The following is a 6,227-nucleotide window of genomic DNA, read 5'->3' as shown; positions in this document are numbered from 1 at the left end:
ATGGGAAAGGGAGTCCAGAGTGCAGGGACCTGCATGCTATGGGGCTGGGTCAGGCGGGCCCTGCACACTGCCACTGCGTACAGCCGGGCACTCGGGCGGGAGTGTGGGAGCTGCACCCTATGGGGCCAGGTGGGGGTCACCCCACATGCTGCTGCCATGTGTGGCTGGGGACTTAGGTCAGAGCGCTATGGGGCTGTGTCAGGCTGGGCCCACATGCTCCTGCCATGTGTGACCAGGGATTTGGGCACACACATGGAAATGCATGCTACGGGGCTGGGTTGGGCTCGTCCTGCTTGCTGCCACCACGTGCAGCCAGGGACTTGGGCAGGAGTGCTATAAGGCTAGTATGGGCTGGTTCTGCTTGTTGCCGCTACATGTAGCTGAGGACTCAGGCAAGAACATGGGAGCTGTGCACTATGTGGTGGGTCGGTTAGTCTCACTCACTGCTACCACATGCAGCTCTGGGGACTTGCACACTCCAGGGACTCCACGGGCCCATTTCCTGACACACATGTATACCCTCCCACACCCCTCACCATACCCCCTCTACACACACTCCCACCACCCACCATACCCACGCACACATCTCCCACTCCAGCCACATGTCCCATTCCCACACCCCCCACACTGACACTAACACCCTCCCCCCCACACACACCCCACACCTCCATCCTTCCCCCACACACTCATGCACACACCGCACACACCATACCCACCCCCGACACACACCCCACATACACACACCCCAACCACACCCTCACATTCCCCTCACATACACCCCTTTAGTCTTCCCTGCCCCCCCCCCACACGATATACAAGAGTAAGACTGTATTTTGAGCTACTATGCAGTGGCCTCTATATACACTATGGAAATAACACATAAATCAGGACATATTTTTTTTAATAAAATGAAATTAAGTTATAGTAGATGTTTGATTTTTTTAGTATATGATTTGGTTTTCTTTTCCAGTTCCAAGATGGTAACCTCCTCCCCCAAACGAGTACTTCTGGGGTAAGGGGTAGGACTTCAGGTGGCAAAGGTCAGGGGTTAGGAGCAGGACTTCTGTCCCAAAATGGCATCCAGGGGGTCGGGCACCTGTCAAGGGGTGGGGCTATCTGTGTGGCCCTCAACAGCTCAGCAAAACTCATTAAGCAGCCCTCCAGCTGAAATAATTTCCCAGCCCTGATCTAGACCATGCCAAGACAAGAAATGTAAAACCTACCAGCACATCTCCACCATCAGCACAATAACTATGCCCCACAACAGAATCATCATCCTGAATCTTACACCTGCACCTCCAGAAATGCTATATATCTCATTCATTGCACTAGTGGATGGAAACTATGCTAGAGAAAACAAGCAACTGTGTACCAGAATGAACACACATCAGAAATCTATAAAAGATAAAAATACCCAGTTACCTCTGGGTGCACGTTTCTCACAAGATAACCACTCTCTCCAATCTCTCAGTTCTAATCCTCAAAGGGAATTTACAAAGCACCTTTTGTAGATGAGCCTATGAATTTCACTTCATAAATCCACTAAATACAAAAAATCATGGACTAAATATAGACATTGGATTTATGGCACATTATAACCTGTTGGCCATCTGATAACCCCAGGCAACCTCTATATTTCTCAGCTGCATTTTAGCACCTGTCAACATTTCCCTCTTCTGTTTCCCCACCTCACCAAGCTAGCTGTCTCATACCTATTAACTCCTATTCCCTCAGATCTTCCCTAAGCATGTATTTGCATTTTCACTGATGCATTTTGCATATTGACTTAAGCTTCTATTCAGACCTTAGAGAGAAGACAAAGAGCAGCAGACTTCCTTTGCCTGAAGAAGGGTGCCTGTGCCCAAAAGTTTGCAAAGAACAATTTTTCCAATTATTTAGGTGGTCTAATAAAAAATATCACATTTATCCAAAAAAACTGGTCTGCCTATATCTTTAGACCAACCAATACCCTCCTCCCTTTGGGTATTTGCCTTCATAGACAACCAATACCTCCCCCCATTTTCCCTGAGACAAGAAGTTAGCACTTCCAAAGGGAAGTGACAAGCCTATGGATACCTGTTGCATAACAGAGTTACAAGTCGCTGGACGCGATGCTATTCACATTGCTTCCCGGTGCAACAGTATTGGTTGTGTAAGCTGGCATGCTTTGACCATGCCTTCTTGATATACTTTTTATACTCAAGTGGATTGTGCCTCTATGACTGATGTTCTACCTTCCCACCAAACTCCTTAATTATATGCAGATATATATGTCATCATCTAGATGATTTTCAGAAAAAATTCAGAAAATTAAATACAATTTAAATAATAGCCTTTATTATTGCTTTACATATAACTTGATGCCTAAAATTTGTGGCATGGCCACATTCTATAATAAAATGATTAATAAACATCTGATGCAGGAATTGTGATCTATTAGTTAGAGCAGGTGTTGTATATACTTGATTATGCCCCTACTTTATTGAGTGGTCTAAGGGAAATACATTTTCTACCTCTTGATTCACTTGAGTAATGACTTACATTTTTCATCTCACAGAGGCAGTAGGAAGCTAACTTAATGTTTGTGATGTACTTCTATGAGTATATGGAAAAGGCCTGCAGGAGTTTATAATAAACAAATACTCATGCTGAATTTGGCAAACTCTGGGACTTTGGCCAAGTCACTTAGTCTCTCTAGGCCAGATTTTTAATGATAATTAGGTACATGAAAGTACAGACTACCATGCTATACCTTGAAACAAACATGGGTGCCAAATCCTACGTCCATAATTGCAGACACCTAACCCTGGAAGTGCCTAAAGTTCCTAAGTGCCTTCCTGTTTCATTTGAGATTTCCCTAGATGCCTGTGGTGAAGCCCATCTCTTGCTTCAGCCCAGTCAGCCGCAGTATGCGAGAGGAAGTAGTGCAGGGGCACCCCCAGGGCATCTTTAGTGCCTCATTTCTAGGTTTGGTGCATGTGAGCAGGAGTAGGTTGTGCAGGGTGTGCTCAGAGCATCCCTTCCCAAAGGGTCTGGGGACATAGGGTAGACATACTCTAAGAGTCCCAATCTGGTAGGCATGCCCTGAGTGCACACACACACACTGGTGGGACTGGAAAGTTCACCAGATGCCATTGTGACCACTTTCTTTTCAAAACACAGTGGGAGAAGGAGGGGATAGTGTCCAGCTTTTATACATTATCTTAGTGGTTAGAGCACTCATCCAGGAAGTGAGAGGCCTGAGTTCTAGTGCTTGTACAGCTTGAGTGTGTTTTTACCCTGTTCCTGCCTCCTAGAAAAGGGCCCTAAGTACCAGGCTAGAGGCTAGGCTTGGTGTGGTCCCCTCCATCTCTCTTGTTGAAGCTGATCTACTCTGCAAAACTGAACGCAGGAATGGAGGGGGGCCAGAGATAGAAAGCACAAGAGAGTGCATGCTTAAGATACAAGACAATATGGGCCCCAGAAGAAATTAATATAAACTGGCTAAAGTCAGGATAGAAATGAGGGCAGCAAGGCCATGGAACTGTATTCCAGTCAGAACCATGGGGTCAGACAGCCTAAAAACTTTTAAGTTAAGAGTTCAGAATATTTATGAGTGAGATTATATGATGCAGCGCCTGGAGCAGCAGGTGACTTGGTTTCATGACTCAGGAGGTTACTTTCAGCCCTGTCACTCTCTATGACCTGCTAATTAAGGCACTTAGCTAAGGAGATGAGCATTCTGGGTTCTGTTCCCAGGTGTAATAGTAGGGCTCTTTTACTTTCAGGAAGAAACAGCCCTGGGGATTCCCCAGGTACAGGGGGAACGTTGCACCTAATGAGCTGGCTGCAAGGAAATAGGCAGCTGTGGGCCAGAGACTATGAGGAACGGTATATATGCAGCTGTTCTCCACACTACTAATTTGCAGCATAGGTGGGGAGGGGAGTTGACACTAGGAAATTCTGGTGTCAAAAACACTTGTGCTAGAAAAAAGCAGGGTAGTGCACACGGTGGTAGTATGCAGTGCCCAAAACTGGAGCCTGGCTGGCCAGAGCCAAACTTCAGCTGCTGGCCAGGGTCCTTGCTGCTAGGTTGGCATCACTGGGGCCTCAGGAGGCTTCTAGGAACCCAAGTAAGGCTGCTGGGGCCAGCCTAGCTGCTGGGGCCAGCCTAGTTGCTGGTCCCAGCCTCCCCTATCCCATCTAAGGCAACTTGCTGCACACCAGAGTGTAAATGTAGGGGTGTTCCCTGAGGATAAGCAGCAGTGGTACATATTTGTCCCTGGAGAAATGCCCATGATAGCTCAGCTGGATGAGTCCTGAGTGCCTATTGTGGAGCCAGCTGCTCTGCAGTAGGACAATAAGACAGAGCCGGCCTGAGCAGCAGAATACTTATTGCAGAGCTCTGCAATAGTACCATAGGGCAGAATCTTGCTTGAGGCAAGGGAGGCACTGCTACAGACATTCCAACACAGTGGCGACAAATAGGGGGTGCATGGGGGTGCATGTGCACCCCCTGAGAGCGCTGGTACATCCTCTGTCTGGCCGCACTCACTACTTAGGTAATGGAGGGCGGGAGGCATGCAGGAGTGCCGGTGCTCGCCCTGCGAGCACTGGCTGATTGCTGCAGCCGATCACAGAAGCAGCCACAGCCACTCCAGGAAGTGCCTGCAGCAATCGGCGGCAGCAATTGACTGTCGCAAGATCAGGTGTGGGGGACCCCCGCACAAGTTGGTGGGATTGGCTATGGGGGGCACCCTCCAGTCAGTAGGACTGGCCACATGGGGGGGCATGTGCCCCCCCCCCCTGACTAAGGTGGCACCGATCGCCCATGATTCAGTAGCTGTAGGTTGCCTTGAGGGCTAGCCAGCAAACCTAAGCAGAACCAGCTGTGGAAGCTGGGGGGGGGGGAGTCACATGATCCAGAGGGGCTGGGCTTAAGTATCAGATAAACTCAGGGTTTGAGGTGAGGAGGTGGTTGGACTCTGTGGGTTGCTGGGGAAGGAATTACTCTGTGCTGATTGTGGTTGAGAGGCTACCTGGGGATCTCACTGCTTTGTAGGCTAAAAGTAGGGAATTGAGAGCTTGTAGACTTGCTAAAGATTGGTGTGGAGCCAGAGTGCTTCTAGTTTTAGTTACAGCCAGATGGTTTACCCTTTTAGTATAATTTAATCTGATGGACTGGATTAAATTATATTAAGGGTTTTCATAAGTGGAGATGGAGGTCCTATTAGTGCTAGGAAGGCACAAGGAAGCTTGAACCTGCTGGGACAGGGTACAAGCTACAGTATGTCCCAAGAGGGACAAAGATTAGGGAGGGCCGGTGAGCCCACAGCCCAGAAGGGGCAGAGATTTTAGAGGGTTAGCCCACAGAGAGTAGAGAGAAGGCCAGGGGCTCACAGTCCTAGAGGGGTGGGACTGGAGACCTAAAGCCACAATGGCATGATGGCACAAAAGAAGAGCTACCCTGGCTTGTAGGGTAAGGAAGCTGCTAGATTTGTTTTCATCTGTTCCATGTACTGAACACCTCAAGAGCCCTGGATCAGTGCCTTTTTATATACTGCATGTGTTGAAGCAAATAAGATATACAATGAATGTGTTATATGAGAAACCCACTAGTCCTTCCTCGGGCAACATTCCTATTAAACCCAAGAAGGTGTTGCAGGAGTTGGTTGTTCAAGGGACCGTAGCGGTGCCTGGAGGCAGGCAGAATGGCCCCAGGAATTCCAGGTGAGCAGAGGCAGCCGGTGTTGCCGTACCTTTTACAAGAGCTTCAGCTTTATGGAAAATGATGGCTACCCTTGCAAACGCTCCCTCCTCCGCCTTGTAAACTCAGGGGGAGCTAGAATATATCTCTGATGGTGGATGTGTGTGGAATTTACCCATGATGTGTGTGGCCTCTGTTGGAAGCTTCCGCCATTTCCCTCACTCCTGTATTGAGAAACTGAGCCCAGTGCTTGTCTGAGTAAAACCATAACATGGGAGAAAAGCTTACTCAACATCTCCCTGGGATGATAGGAAACACCGAGTCAGCAGATCCAGCAATGCTCAGGGTCTGTGGTACCAGTTCTGTAAACTGCTGGAATATTGAATTTTAATCGGCCTCAAAGAATAAAGTACAGATTATTTTTTTATGGGAAACTTGCTTATCTGCAGTTTGTCCCCAATTCCACTTGAAGCATAAAATGCACTGCTGTTAGGTAATCTGGTGCACAATCCTGCGAAGTGCTGAGTCTCTTCTGTAAGAG

This window comes from Alligator mississippiensis, chromosome 1, assembly GCF_030867095.1.
Source record: "Alligator mississippiensis isolate rAllMis1 chromosome 1, rAllMis1, whole genome shotgun sequence".
Classification (NCBI taxonomy): Eukaryota; Metazoa; Chordata; order Crocodylia; family Alligatoridae; genus Alligator; species Alligator mississippiensis.
Note: the sequence above shows the minus strand (reverse complement) of the source record.